Source organism: Saccostrea cucullata, unplaced genomic scaffold, assembly GCF_032062105.1.
Source record: "Saccostrea cucullata isolate Sc308-1 unplaced genomic scaffold, CSIRO_AGI_Scuc_v1 ctg1435, whole genome shotgun sequence".
In the NCBI taxonomy this organism is placed as follows: domain Eukaryota; kingdom Metazoa; phylum Mollusca; class Bivalvia; order Ostreida; family Ostreidae; genus Saccostrea; species Saccostrea cuccullata.
In genome coordinates, this window is record NW_026919480.1 from 134365 (window position 1) to 148234 (window position 13870).

The window sequence follows — 13870 nt, forward strand, 5'->3', positions numbered from 1 at the left end:
AAATTGTAGCTATTTGACCTTATCTAGTTTGTGAGCTCTGCAGATTATTCATAACCAGCTATTTTAATTTGCAGCTAGTTTGATATTTAAAGATTAATTGAAAGATTGAAACTCAAGATATTAAAATAGGAATTTAAATTATGAAAACTGAAATTATTTTAATCTCTACTTAATTTAAAAGCCAAGAAATAAACAAAATGATTTTGCAATATTTACAAACGACTTTCAAAATAAACATTCTGTCTCTAATTATGGCACATCCAATACCCTTGATTTTGGGATTCTGTACTATGATGTATTCGTTAAAAAAATATGATGCATCGCGGCTCTGATAATCTACTAATAAGATTTTATAAAAATCCTTAAATATTCCAGAATAAAACTTTGATACCCCCCCCCCCCACCGTGGCACCACCCCACCCTATACCTTTATGATCTGAACAAATCTACATCTGCTCTGAACTATCTCAGAGTGACTTATCATGACTTGCCTATTCTTGAAAAGAATTGATTTAATTTTATTAGGTCACCTGAGTAACTCAGGTGACCTATTGCTATCCGTTTTCGTCCGTCGTCGTCGTGCATCATGAGTAAACATTTGAACAATTTCAGCTTCTTCTCTGAAACCACTGAACCAAATTTCAACCAAATTTGGTATACAGCATTTATGGGTGGAGCAGAACAAAAATTGTGAATTTCATGGTCCCCGCTCCCCTGGGGCCTGAGGGGTGGGGCCAAAACCACTAAAATTAATGAAATCTTTAAAAATCGTCTACTTTACTCCTGGACATCAAGCAGGCAAACTGTTGGCATGAATGTAATGAGCATTGAGTCCTCTACCAAAATTGTATATTTCATGGCCCCAGGGTCAGGGGTTCTAGTGCTAGGGCGGGGCCCTATAGATTATATAGTGAAAATGCATTATTTCTTTGAAAATCTTCTTCTCTGCTCCTGGGTATTAAATACACTAACTAAGCACATAGTTATGATGAGTAAGAGTGCCTCTTCCAAAATTGTGAATTTTATGGCCCCAGGGTCAGGGGTTCTGGTGTTAGGGTGGGGCCCTATAGATTATATAGTGAAAATGCATTATTTCTTTGAAAAACTTCTTCTCTGCTCCTGGGTATTAAATACACTAACTAAGCACATAGTTATGATGAGCAAGAGTGCCTCTTCCAAAATTGTGAAATTCATGGCCCCAGGGTCAGGGGTTCTGGTGTTAGGGCGGGGCTCTATAGATTATATAGTTAAAATGCATTATTTCTTTGAAAATCTTCTTCTCTGCTCCTGGGTATTAAATACACTAACTAAGTACATAGTTATGATGAGCTAAAGTGCCTCTTCCAAAATTTTGAATTTTATGGCCCCAGGGTCAGGGTTTCTGGTGTTAGGGCGGGGCTCTATTGATTATATAGTAAAAATACATTTATTTTTTGAAAATATTTTTCTTTGCTTCTGGGTTTTAAGCCAATGATCCAAGTATATATATATATTTATGATGAAGAAAGGTGCATCTAGCAAAGTGGTTTTTCTGCCCCCAGGGTCAAGGAGGGGGGGTGGTTACATAGTCTGAAAATAAATTAATGCTTCGAAATCTGCTCTTTGGTATTAATCAACCATTTTATAATTAAAGTTGCAAAATTTTGAAATATATGGCCCTGGGTCAGTGGTTCCTTTGGGGTGAGGTGCACAACTGGTTATAAAGTGGAAGTGTATTTTCTCTTTGTTACTCTGATTTACCTCTGGGCATAAAGTAAATAGAGTAAGCATGCTAAGTTAATAATAATGATAAGCAATGGTGCCTCTTTCAAAATTGTAAATTGTGAATTTCATGGCCTCCGGTTTAAACACGAACCAAATTTAATTGTTTGGAGGTTGTTACACAATACTCAGGTGACCTATAAGGCCTGTGGGCCTCTTGTTTGTCTACGGATTACTATTGTTCTCTCTATTTTATTGCTTTACTCTATTTACATCAATAACATATCTTCACCAGTAAGCAACGTACCTTCTCTTTGGCCTTGACATCCTTTCCTATTCTCGTGGTTGAAGCTTTCATCAGATAATTTGTATTGTTACAGCTGAACTACAATTATGATTAACAAATAAATACAATCCTCTAACTTTAATTAATCCAAACAAAATACATGAATTTGCAATTTGCCAAAAAAAATGAAAGAAAAATACTGACAAATATCATTGCACTACATGCAAATCAGAAAAATATGAAAATCATTTTAAGTTTGCATAATATTCTGATTTATATATTGGCATAAGTTTCAGTTCATTAAATTGTTTGATTAAAAATTATACAACAAACTATATTTATACTGTCCCCTTTAATGGATTTTCTTCTGTCTTGAACTTACATGCAGCATGATGTGAGAATTTTTCCACCCATTCTTTATTATTAAAGGATCTGCAGAAAATAGAACAGAATGTGATTAAATCTTTGAGCATTAAACGAAAACAAAAATCACTGTCCTGATCATGCATTAATTTCAATTATATTGACCCTTTTTATCAACATCTCTCTCTCTCTCTCTCTCTCTCTCTCTCTCTCTCTCTCTCTCTAACTATATATAGATAACTTAATTACACAGGATTCTTTTATACACTGATATGTACATGTATACAGGTGTATATATTGGAGTAATTGGGCGAGTTTCATATTTTTTCTTTGTTTATTCCAAACAGCATGATCAGGATGAAAATAATTAAATACTACTTATAATGTTGCATATTACATGTTATAAATTTATCCTTACAGTTATAACATTGAATATGCAACATTATATCCTTAAAGTTACATGTACAATACTCAAAACAGCCTTTTTAAATTTTGGTTAAAGCTGTTAAAAACTGACAATTGTATTTTGAAAATGTGTTATGAATATTTGTTCAATGAATGTGAATATTCCGGCAGACACTCTGATAACTGGGTTGTAAATATCAAACAAAAACTTTTTGAGAATGGACTCGGATTTATCTGGCTTGAACAAGACAAAGAAATGATTTATAATCAATTTCCTGTAATCAAACAAAGAATAACAGATAATTTCATACAAAATCTCATGGCAGAAATTAATTGTTCAACAAAATGTACTTTTTACAGACACATTGTAGATTATTTAATCTTGCAATATTATTTAAGAAAGTCAATACCTAATCTTTTTAAAAAAAACAAATAAGTAGAATAAGAATGTCTTCCCATTACCTTGCAATTGAAACTGGCAGGCATAGAAATATTGTGAAGGAACTTATAGATTTTGTGAATTTTGTAAAAATATCATAGAAGATGAATTTCATTTTGTTTTAATTCGTCCCCTATACAAGGAATTGAGAAGTAAATATATTAAAAGTTATAACTGGAATAAACCATCCAAACTAGTCCAATTATTGAGTGTACAAAACTTTTCTGAGCTTTGTAATTTAGGTAAATTTCTGCATTTAGCTTTTAAGTTAAGAGATGAAAAAATGTGATTCATTCTTCGTTTGTCCAATCATTATATCAGTATATGTATTTACATTTATTATGTGACTCAAAGTTTTTATATCTAATGTATAGACGCGCCATACCAAGTGACTTTATTATATAAACTAGGCGCTGTTTTTTTCATGTGTTGATACCAAACCATACCAATCTAGTTTTTCTTAATTATATTTGTAATGAAATTGTGATAATACGTATGTATTAAGCAATAAAGAATAATATTATAATAATAAAACAGGCAAACCTTGAACTTTCACATCGCTGTCTTCAGAATATATCCTACAAGAAAAACATTCATTGCACATTATAATTGTTTTGATAATAATTTTCTTTTTTATATATTTGCTTTTTTTTAAATGAAATTAAAATTTATGTGCATGCATTTAGTACAGCATCATGCGCATACATATGGCAGATCATTTTTAAATTCAATCAACAATGCCATTCTTCAAAAGAAAAGATACATTGTACACATGTAAAGATCAGTAATGCCCATGTTTTAAAAGTGAAAAAAAATACTTTCTTGTGTATGTGATTTGTGTGGGATGGTGCATATCATAAAAAAAAACAACAACAAAAAGGATGGAATGTCCAGCAGACTTTAATAGCAGACTTTACAATGCAAGGCTAAAAAATAATTGATTGCTCACTGGACTGGGGTCAGTGAATTTTTTTTTATCTAGGCTAGTAGTAGCCTAGTGGCATAATGATATTATGATGAGCTGACCAGTAAAAAGCCTGAGTGAGCAGTGAAAGATTTTTTTTCTAGCCCTACAATGATTTCACATTTGTCTTACATCATATATATATACATTTTCGAAATTCAATAATCTTTGTTTATGATCTTAAAGGGTCAATTGTGTTTACTTATTTTTGTCATACCTGGAAATGGCTGTTCAAGATGTACATGTACTCTAACCCGCAATAGACAAACAAAAAAGAAAAATATTTTTCATGTTTAATTAGATACATGTTTTCTTACAAACAAAAATGCAAAACATCAATGTAAATTATGTTTACATCCACAGAGACACAGATTGATGCATAATTGGTATGTCTGTCCTTCTGTTACGCTTTGGGGTACCCATCTCTTATCTGCTTATTCCTCAGCTTATGCCACTGAGTGATATTTGATGAGACTTTCACAGAATTTTTATTACAAATTACAATGGTGCATCTTCTATTTTATTTTTTGATCCGACACATATGTGGGTTTCTCGTAGCAAAACATGGACACTAATTCAGTGTCAAAGCTCATTGCTCACAGTACCTCTGGTTTTATAATATTTATACTATCTCATTAGCTAAGTTTTAGATGGGCAATACTTTTAAAGGGAAAAAAGTGGTACATAAAGAAATATTCAAAAACTTTCATAAGCTACATATGTGAAGTTTCATGTCTGATATATTTAAGGAATAACTGTCTTATTTTTCGATTTCATGAAGTGATCAATTGATTGGCTTGCGTGATAATTTGCATAAACGCCGAAGGCGTTTATGCATAAAATTATCACGCAAGCCAATCGATTGATCATCTTCAAGGAATTGAAAAATCTGACAGTTATTCCTTATGATTACATGCTTTGATTCCGCCAATCCACGTGCTCCAAGCACTGTTCTGTCTAACTATTTGTTCCGCCCTACATGTGGTTTTTTTGGAACCGAGGGAATACATTGATAATTAAGGAAATAAAGTACATTTACATTTGGTTATTTTATCTAGGACAAAGACATTGGAAATGTAAATATACACAAGTATGTGAGAACTGCATGCATTGACTCATGTTGACATGGACATGCATCTGATCAGAATATCTATGATATTAAACTAGAAAAGTAACCACCATTTTTTGATCAGTAGGCACTAGTGAAAAACTGCACGATTGATATAAACAGCTGACACTATTAAAACTGCAAACAATTGTAAAGAAACCTTTATCCAGGTACACATGTATATGTGTAGAGGAAATTCGGAAGAACTTCTTGTGCATACACACGAGTACTTTAATCTTTTGGTATTTAAAAAAAACCCACATATGGTTCTCACAAGTCACTGGGTATTGATAAGTAAAAATAAAGACTTTTATACGCGTAATTCTGCATATGCATGCCATGTTAGACTACCTTACAAGTAGGAACGGCCTATAGCGCATCTGCATTTTCTCTTCAACTTAAGACATGCTATTAACATCATTTGACAAACATGCCCTAAAATATTTAGCCATTTTGTGCTACATGTAATCGAAGAAATAAATAAAATTCTACTTACGAGTGTTTTTGTTTACTAAATCAATGTTTGTGGGTTAATCTTGACCGACACAAATACTCCCTTCCACGTGGAAACATGTTTACAAAATCGAGAGGTGCTGTTTTTGACACTTTAAAGTGCAATAGCACTTGACAGAATGAGAAACCGTATACCCAATCTCTACCCAGAGTTGCCGTTCGCTTCGCTACAACGTGGAACGACAACTCTGGGTAGAGATTGCCGTATACCTACATATGTACTTTCACTTTTCAAGTAAAGAAACGTTTGTTGTTTTTTTTTTTTTTGCAATTTACAAACCTTATAATACGAGAAAACATAAAGTTTTACCTCTTTTTTCATGTTGAATTTCTCTCTCGAATTTCACCACGGGCATGTTGCTCTCGTTGAATATCCTCGCAAGGAAAGATGTTCGGACGTTTACGGATTTTGTTCATATTTTATAACATTTATCTCCGAATTATTGCTAATAAGGTTAGGAGGTGTGTGAATGCCCCGATTAAAACTTCTTGCGATATTTTTAAATGCCAAGGACTTACGTGGAACCTTGGAATACCGATGCAATGAGACAGAACTATTTATATTTCTTTTTAAACTTTGCTTTGTGGCTAATTACAATAGATAAATTACAAGTAAGACTGAACTCTTGATTTGATAAAATGGTCTATAAACTGCTTGTTATTCTGAACATGAACGTTTTACCGATTCTCATACACATGTGTTGACTTTGGAATATTCAACAGCTTCTTATTTGGAAAAAAAAAAAAAAAAAAAAAAAAAAAAAACCTGTACATTTACTATACTATGATGCATTTTTGATATATATTAAGAGCACATTTTAGTCCTTACCTGCGAGAAATTTCACTTATATACACTGCACAGGTCCGCCATTTCTTATTTAAATACAGGTGTGTACCCCATTTAACATATATACTTTAAAACTTCCTATCACGTGGGACATTCCACAACAAACCTCGCTTACGCTCTATTGTTTGTTATCTTCAGGAAAATCTTTACTCCTGCAATATTGTTAATTGTGTGCATTCGTTTCCAACCTATCATAAAATAAAACTCAAAGGTATTAAACTTTATTTTTTGCGAACTTTACCTATTTTAAAAGTCCCCATTGTCTTTATATATATAATAATATAATATAATAAATAAAATATAATATAATATAATATAATATAATATAATACAATATAATATAATATAAAATAATATTATATAATATTATATAATATAACATAATATTATGACTGCATGCACTTGAAGATACATGTATGAAGAGTTTGCGTCAAAATAAACTTTCAAAACATACTTTTTTATTGCAACAATTAGTATGTATTTACGATGTACATGAATGTACGAATCCGTTTTCTAAGGCGGCGGTCATCCTAATTTCTTCAATCTTCATGCGATAATGAGGACGCCCACTTCTTTTTAAATATGTGAATTTTTAGGCAGCATTTTTTGTGCCAAGTAAAACACTGTGCTCGAACACGTTAAATAGTCAGCCATCGATTTAAAATATACGTTATTGACATGTAATGGCTCATATGTTTTAAACCTTTGAAAAAAAAACGCTCTTGGGTCTTACAAAATAATTAGGAAGATTGAAAATAGATATATCATATTCTAAAGACATGAAACTGTTATTCATCCAATCTAATTTTAGATCCATTCTTACATATGTACGATGTTAGCTCCACATTCTGTTCGATCAAGGGCAACAAAGTGTGAATTCTCTGTACTTGGAAAACCGTAAGGTTAAAAAAACCATTAATTTTTTCATGTAAAAGCGACAGAAGCGACCGGAAAAGACCCTAAAACATTGCTCTAATTATACATATACTATGGGGTCAGCACCTCAAATGATAGGTTAACCCTTAGTAAGAAGGTTGTTTCAACGAAGTAAAAATATAAGCCGATGGAAAGATTGCAAATGGAGGGAAGACGGTACAATGACAAAGATGCTGAAAGAACTTGACCTTACCTTACTACAAAATAGACGTCAACAAAGTGCACGTGGTTGAGGGGCAGATACCAGCTATTGCACCCGATAAATTTATCAAATTTCAAAAACAGAAAAGAAACATCAGACCCAAAGTGTACGAAGATTACCAATACATCTAATATAATAAACAGTAGCATAAGAAACAGCAACAAAGCAGTAGAAATACCAGACGCAAAGGTAGACCAATTTCAGAACTCGTTCTTTGTGCGTATTGCTATAGAGTTGAACAATCATAAAGAAGAAATAATCCGTGCCTCTAAGCTAGAGAGCTTCAAGTCAGTGCTAGAACATCAGCACAACCAAATGCGCCCTCCCTCCGTCACGTTAAAACCCTTTGGGATCCTGTGACGTAACAATACAGATACAGAAAATTGAGGTCGTAATTTTTACTCAAGCCCTATATCTAATTAAAACGATGCTTGGTCATCTATTTACTCATTTTAAAAACACGAAAATATATAATTTGGTATAAAAAATATTTCTATAAAAACATGAAGCTTATCTTGAAAAAGTTTTCATTTCAAGTTGTGAAATAGGCTGCAATTTCGGTAAACTTCGGATTGATCTCGGTAGTTTACGGAATAAAATGCTTTTTCAGTTCGAGTGAATATCAAAAGGCACAATTCGAATATTTTTATTTCAATTGATAGATGATTCAAGAAAACAACAAGATGATAACAAATTTGCTGTTTAAATACGTTTAAAGGTACATCCTTTAAAATAAAACGTTGTCTCCGAGACTATAAAATTCAAGATGGCAGCGCCCATGAAAAATCAGACAGGGAAGGAACGGTTCAAGAAAAGACTTAATTTGATGCGCACCGAGGTGCTTTAGAAGATCGTACTTGTGAAATAAACTTATTTGTGATTCCATGCATATTTGTGAGGGATGCTGTTATGGTATTACCCTAATTTTAAGCAGTAAGAGACTAAAAGATCGTAAGATGACTCGGAGGGTCATCGAGTTTGATGTTCATTGCCTCAAATTGCGTTCAAATATTGTTTCTTCGGACCATTATTCTTTTGCAAGAGAGCAATTAAATGTGGGTGAAACTCTGGTTAGGTGGTTTTGGTACATAAAGTGCGGAAATTGCTTGCAGTTGGCATCGGTGTTCCCGAAAGCTGAGAAAATCCAAAGGGATGCAGAACTTCAGTGTCTTCTTCTCTTCTTCTTTTTCTTTTTCTTCTTCTTCTTCTTCTTCTTCTTCTTCTTCTTCTTCTTCTTCTTCTTCTTCTTCTTCTTCTTCTTCTTCTTCTTCTTCTTCTTCTTCTTCTTCTTCTTCTTCTTCTTCTTCTTCTTTCTGTCCAGTGCTGACCTCGATATGGAGTGTAGTAGCACGTCGAACACAGCTAAAAGCCTCTTATTTACAGTTAAAAATCGGTTAAAAACAATGTTCTACATGTCACTTAAGGTGATAGGAAGCAGCTATGGTATTGCTTAGCTGCTTCTTAAAGCCTTCGATGGTACTGGCTTCTTTAACATGATCTGGCAGGCTGTTCCAGACCCTGATGGTTCTTGGGAAGAAGGAGAACTTGTACACGTCTTTGTATGTAGGTGTCTGACGGTATTTGCTGCCCCTTGTCCGAGTATCCCCTGGTGTTAAGTACGATGTTGCTGGGATATCAATGAGGTCGTTACTGATCTTATACATTATGATGAGCCGTGATCTTAGTCGGCGTGTTTCAAGGGGCTCCCATTGTAGGTCCTCCATCATAGATGTTACACAGCCTGGTGTTCTATCATAATAATTTCCCTTTACAAACCTTGCTGCTCTTCTCTGGACACTCTCCAACATTTGTATTTGGATTTGCTGATATGGGTCCCAAACAGTCGCTGCATACTCCAGGGTGGGCCTAACGATTGTACTGTAAGCAGCAGATTTAATGTTGGCTCTACATTTCTGTAGGTTGCGTCGGAGAAAGCCTAGGGTCTTGCTTGATTTGGCTCGGATATTGTATATGTGTTCCGTCCAGTTCAGCCTATTGTTTAATGTTACACCTAGATACTTTCCACTGCTGACTGACTCTAGAGTGTGGCCATGAAGGAGGTATTTGTTGGTTATGGGAAGCTGTTTCCTGGAGACATGGATGACTGTGCATTTCTGGGGGTGGAATTCCATTTGCCATTCTCGTTCCCATTTCTCTAGTGACTTCAGATCTTTTTGGAGCTGTTCGGCATCTGCTCTGGAGTTGATTTTTCGGTAGAGCAGGCAATCGTCAGCAAATAATCTTGCGTCCGATGATGTATGCTCCGGCAAGTCATTGATAAAGGTGAGAAATAGTAACGGTCCCATCACAGTCCCCTGGGGAACCCCGGAGATGACATCAGCTCTGGTAGAGGATTTAACCTTTAAGGTGACTTGCTGTGTCCGTTTCGCCAGGAAATCCTTGATCCAGTTCCACGTGTTACCTCTGACGCCATAAAAGTGCAGTTTGTGTAGGAGGCGCTGGTGTGGCACTTTGTCAAAGGCCTTGGAGAAATCCATCAGCACTATGTCTACTTGCTCTCCAAGGGCCAGTGACTTGGCCACCTCGTCCACAGTAATCAATAACTGCGACTCGCATGGTCGTCTTGATCTAAAACCGTGTTGCTGATCTGCCAGTATATTGTAACTGTCATAGTGTTCCATGATTTGGCTGTGTACAACATGTTCTAACAAAATGCATGATATGGAAGTTAAAGAGACTGGGCGGTAGTTTGAGGCTTAATGTCTCTCTCCTTTCTTGAATATGGGGACAATAGATGCTTCTCTCCAGTCGTCTGGCACTTTTCCGGTATCAAGTGAAAGTTGGAACAATTTTGTCATGATTGGGGTTAGTTCTGTTGCAAAGTCATGGTGTCAATACTCAATACACAGATTGTAACAGGTAAGCATTTATTTTTATATTCATCATATACTTAGTAATAAATACACCGATTCTGCACGGTGTGATACGGGTGACGTCACAATACCCCATATCTCGGACCGGTCCGAAAATCCATATCACGTATCGGACCGGCGGGCCGAAAATCCATATCATACCGGAAGTAACATTTGTATAACGTTTAAAAATCAATTTACTTGATTTTATTTTAATATTCATAATAAATCTTTCTTAAATGACATTTAAGGTCTTAATTTTTTTCAGTTACCTAAAAAAAGGCTTTATTAGATTTTTGAGAGAAATGTCACAAACAAGATCAAAAAATTCATCAATGACCATATGTGAACTTGCATATTAAGTGTTTTAAATATAATTATGATAAATAGAATACTACATACTTAAATCCATATCATATGTCACATCAGCCCTCAGACCCCATATCAGCCCTCGGGCCTACGGCCCTCGGGCTGATATGGGGCCACTCGGGCTGATATGACATATGATATGGATTTTAGTATGTAATATTCTCTATATATTTTGCATTTGGAATTTACGCTATGTAATCTAGGCATTGAAAACTAGTAAATATATAATTTAGGCATTGAAAACTAGTATAAAACATTGGAGCTTAATTCCTCATCTAAATTTTCATCTGAAACCATGAAATTTTGGATAAGGCATATAATTTATAAATAGGATTTACATGTTCATGCATCTAAATAATTACATGTAATTTAATTGTATCTATCCTTTTTGTAGCTATAATCTACAGTTCATTGTGGGAGACCCTCAATGTGTCGTCAATATTAAATCTACAATTAATACATGAAAGGATTTTGATGGTATGAACAGTTTTATTATATCATTTAGTAGATACATATATTTTAAATTTGGTGGCTCTAAAATCAAATGTTTATATCTCAATTTGCCCGAGAATCAGTGTAAGAAAAAATTTTCCTACATACAATAGAATACCCCGTCATGTTGGACGGAATAATCTCTGCTGCAAACTTTTAATGAATCACATGTACATTATTAATCTGTATGAAACAATCATTTGTAGTACAAAAATATTTCTCATTTTCAACAGGTGTCCAATGCTGAAAAATCAAAGAACTACTGGTATTTGTGTGTGCTGATTGGTAACGTTTCATGAAGAGGAGTCTGGCAGAGACGATGGCACTTTCTCATCTAAGCTGATCTATAGCTATGTCAGAAATGGTGAAAATAGATTAATTTATGTTTTCTCCCAAAACCATTGATGGCAAACCTAGAGTGACTGGAACATCTAAAGTTCTACAAAATATCGTCCCGAAGTTGTGTGATTTTTTGGCTGCCACATAAATTTATCAATTGTATCTAAACAAGTTGGTCTGTATTATGGATCCTCTACTAAGTGTAACACATACCTTATGAGATTTATGTCGGAGTCCTTATAGTATCTACATTTATATCACAAGTACTATCTATTGTGTCATTAAATTCTTGAAATTTATTTTCTAAGTCATTCTGTATCGAATGTTTATCACTCTGCTTTGATACAATTTACTGTCGCTATCAATTTTTAACTTCAGTATTTCTGTTTATAATTATAAATATTTCTCTTTCAAATTGTTAATGTTCCATGGTAAAAGCATGTTGCAAAAATGACATTATGAATTTGAACGTTTATTTTTACAAGAAGACCATTTTGTAATTTTTTTTAATAACACTCTTACCAATATGTTTTGTTATTTGATATTCTTTAATTTTATATAAAGATAACAATATAAAAGTAATTTTTTGTCATTATCATGGAATAAACTTCTTAGATACCAATTTATGTGACTTTCCTTAGATTTTAGTTTTCATCAATTTAGAGTTATCCTCCTTAAATGAGTGGTTGCCTGTGATGACCCAATTTTTTAATTTGTCATGGCCCATACTTTGATTTTAGAACATTAAATCATAGGGTTTCCAGGCATAAATTTTTACCCATTTGTACAATGGATACGTTAAGTTTTTAATTCAAGTTGTTAAGTTATCTATATATATCAACTTGAATTAAAAACTTCTTCGGGTGAAACACAATATAGGGTTCATTAAGTATACCACATTGTTATACATGATTTTTAGAAATGTTAATTTCTTTACATGTAATTTATTATAATTCATTTATGGGCATACTTATAAAAGACTTGTGTGCAAAATTTTGTTGATCTAGCCTTAACAGAATTTAAATAAATGCAAAAAATGACCCCCAAAATGACTTTTTTTAGCGTTATGCGGTTGCGCTTTGAAATTACAGCATTTTTCAAATGAAATAATTGTTATATATTATACATTTTCATGCCAATAATCATTATCAGACTTTAGAATATATCTTTCAAATTATTTTGGTGCTTGAATTTTCAGGATTGAATAACAACTTTTGAAGATGTGAAAGAAAATGTAATAGGTACGAAAGCCCAGAAGGCTCATTCGAGATTCAAGTTTCGAAATACGAGATTCGAGATTCGAAATACGAGATACAAGATCCAGATTAACCAATCAAAAGTGGGTACAACATTTGATTACTCCCCTTTGTAATGTTTTAACTATCAAGAAATCGTTGATGTATTTATAACAAATGGGTCATTTGCTAAAATGATAATGCAAGAAAAAATGTTTTATGTATTAAAACGAAATAAAAATAAAATTTGGATTACATTTTGAAAAATACATATATAATTTTATTTTTCTCATAAAAAAAATAGTAAATAGGTATATATAGAATATTATATGGTCCTATTGTTGACTTGCGGAACAAGTAGGTCGACTATTTGTTGAGGGAGAATATTGTATTTAATTATAATTAGATATAAAATACTAGTATTATGAATCGTCTCTACACTGCTTAGTAATTCAAGGGTATATATTTCATTACATTTATAAAGGGTGCATTTGTGCAGTGAGACTTGACTGCTGAATTAATAGAACTGTAGCGTTACAAGGTTTCACGAGTACATTTTAGTCTTTGGTCATAACGGTATGGTCAGAGACTAAAATTTAAAACCATAACACTATAGTTCTGCATCTAATTTAGACTCATCTACAATTGATATAAGATAAAATAAATGCCGCATTTTTTTTTGCCAATCTGTATTGTACATATATTTTTTTAATTTATTCAAGAAATCAAAGCCTTAGATTAAGATAAGTAATTAAATACTTAATTTTTATGTATTTCCTCTATCAGGAAAACGAACAC

At 33.3% G+C, this 13870-nt stretch overlaps 2 long non-coding RNA genes across 2 annotated transcripts; one reads left to right on the forward strand and one right to left on the reverse strand.

Moving 5' to 3' along the window:
* Positions 1–2013: 2013 nt before the first annotated feature.
* Positions 2014–4413, reverse strand: LOC134232408 (uncharacterized). Its single transcript, XR_009984770.1, has 4 exons — positions 4376–4413; positions 3738–3772; positions 2370–2419; positions 2014–2086 (listed from the first exon to the last, which is right to left on the reverse strand). It is a non-coding gene; the product is annotated as an uncharacterized LOC134232408 (long non-coding RNA).
* A 4406-nt stretch (positions 4414–8819) lies between these two features.
* Positions 8820–12009, forward strand: LOC134232413 (uncharacterized). The gene is made up of 4 exons (XR_009984773.1): positions 8820–8931; positions 10635–10644; positions 11401–11483; positions 11732–12009. It is a non-coding gene; the product is annotated as an uncharacterized LOC134232413 (long non-coding RNA).
* The last annotated feature ends 1861 nt before the right edge of the window (positions 12010–13870 follow it).